Source organism: Portunus trituberculatus, unplaced genomic scaffold (genome assembly GCF_017591435.1).
Source record: "Portunus trituberculatus isolate SZX2019 unplaced genomic scaffold, ASM1759143v1 PGA_scaffold_64__5_contigs__length_350985, whole genome shotgun sequence".
NCBI classification, from domain to species: domain Eukaryota; kingdom Metazoa; phylum Arthropoda; class Malacostraca; order Decapoda; family Portunidae; genus Portunus; species Portunus trituberculatus.
Window position 1 is genome coordinate 208,276 of NW_025541705.1, and position 2,500 is coordinate 210,775.

Below are 2,500 nucleotides of genomic sequence, written 5' to 3' on the forward strand. Positions count from 1 at the left end.
TTACCAAGCTACGTGCATTCTAGGCCCAAGTAACTCTAATAGCTCCCTTTAGGCCAGCACAACCATAGTTCACAGAGCTCAGGGAATGGCGTCCGTCTCCTCTATCCCTAGGAGCCCACTGCCTGACTACACCCATTCCAGGCCGTCTCCGGATCACCTTGCGACTACACGCTTGGAATTTTTGCGTGCAGTCTTCTCCCGCAATTTGTCAGCTAAAGTGACTGAGATCATGCTGGCCACCCTCTGGCCTTCTTCAACTCGACAGATCGGTCTCACTGGCGAGTTTTTCAGCGCAGCCCCGTGTCGGAGGCGTTGGTCTTTGAGTTTTTATTCTTTCTGGGACACGAGAAGGGTTGTTCGCAAGCTGCAATTGCAAACAATACTGCTGCATTGGCCGATCCTCTCAAGTACGAATAAAGTATCACACTTGATGCGAGATTAATGACTCTGCTCAAGCGGGGCCTTTTTCACTTCCATCTTCCTAAGAGAAATAAGGGTCCTCTCTGGCCCCTTCTAAAGGTGTTGGATTTCACTTCACTCATTTGACTGCGTACTAAGGCACCTAATGAGATGCTCCCCGATCGTCTCCCTGCTCAGTTTATCACTTGACCCTGCACAGTCAACACACTGGATTGGATTGGATTGGATTTTTCATTAGGCGACACAACAGCAAGGGTCATCCGGCGCCGCTACAAAATGTTAGAAAAACTAACTAAAAGCTATTAAAAATAACGAAATTAGAAATAACAAAAAATACAATAAATAAATAAAACACTTAAAATAAAGATTATAAAATAATGAAATAATATTCAGAGATTGAGGAGAAGGCCAGCTTCCCCAAAGTATCCAAGGACATCATGGACAGGGACCAGACACGCTCGTCCGAGGACCTTAGAGATAATATTCACTACCATCTCTACCGCGACACCGGTAAAGTTACCGATGTCGTAAGTCTATCAAACTAGGAACTCAACCATTATATGCCGCACCGTTAGTGGTACCAGGAAGTCATCACATTAGGGTTAAGGTTCCCTGGTCAATAGGTATCGTTGCGTAAAGTAAATGAGACCTATTCGCAATCGCGCCAAAACAATCTGGTTAAGACGATGTATGTCCAGTGATGGAGAACGGAAGTGGTGATCTCTCCCATTTCCGAGGTGGCAACCCCCGTTTGCTACCTCCTCTGACAACTTGCAAAAATCGTCGGATGAATACATTGGAATACATCTCGAAACAGGACAGGGGCAGGGGATGGAGCGTGACTTGCCGCCTATTTAGCAAGGCGATCTGCCTGCTCATTCCCGGGAACACCAACATGACAAGGGACCCAGCAGAACCCAACACGATATCCTCTTTTCGTAAGCAGATATAGCTACTCCAAAGCTGATAAAACCAATGGATTAAGGGAAATAATAAAGGAGAGAACAGTAAGAGCACTGCGAGAATCACTAAAAATTGTAAAAGATGAAACTGGGAGAGTAAAAATGATCTGTAAAGCAACGACTATGGCAGACAGCTCCGCAGTAAAGACAGACGCCACTGAAGCAAGGCTACCAGATCGGTAGAAGGAGGAAAAAAAACACACTAAACCCAACACCTTCATTGAATTTGGAACCATCAGTAAAGACAGGGATGGTACTAGAATGGGTACAATAGTGTTCTAAAAACCGTGTGTGGGACAGAGCTTGCGGGAAATCCTTCATGTCATCCATGGCAGGAGACCATAACGAGACAACGGGAAGCTGCCAATAACCAACTCGAAGGAGTCGGAAAGAATAGACAAGAGTGGGGACGATGGCTAAATCCGTCATGAGGGAGGCAACTCAAAGACCAAAAGCTTTAGGGAGACATACGCTTGCGAACGCGATTCCCGTAATACTGGCACACAAGGGACTGAATCAGGAAGACCTTGAATGCAGAACCAACATCGGAGCAGCGAACACTGGCGCCAGAGGTCGAGCGGCCAAAAACCAGCATTCACTAGTAGGCTAGGAATTGCAGATGTCCGAAATGCACCCGTAGCCAAGCTGACCACAGCATGATGCACGGAGGCAAGCACGCATAACCATGTCTCCATTGCAGAGCAATAGATCTCAGAACAGTATTCCAGCTTTGGAAGGATAAGTGTACGGTGAAGAAGCAGTAAAGTGTCCCTGTCCGTGCCCCAAGAGGTGTGCCTTAAAACCCAAAGAAAGGATAATGCCTTCCTACAAGAAGCCTTAAGAGAACGAAAATGGGGAACCCAGGTTAGACGGTTGTTAAACACAAGGCCAAGATATCGAGTCGCTTCCAGACATGAGAGGCGTCTATTGGCTAGGTATAAATCGGGATCTGGATGGATACCATGGTTACAACAAGAGTGCATGGCTACGGTCTTCGAGGTGGAGAAGCGAAAACCGTATATATTGGCCCAACTATTGACCGCCCCCCCAGATGGGAACCACCTCCTCGTGGTTGGGGGGCTTTTGTGTCCCTGTGACCTGGCGAGCTAGGCTAGAGG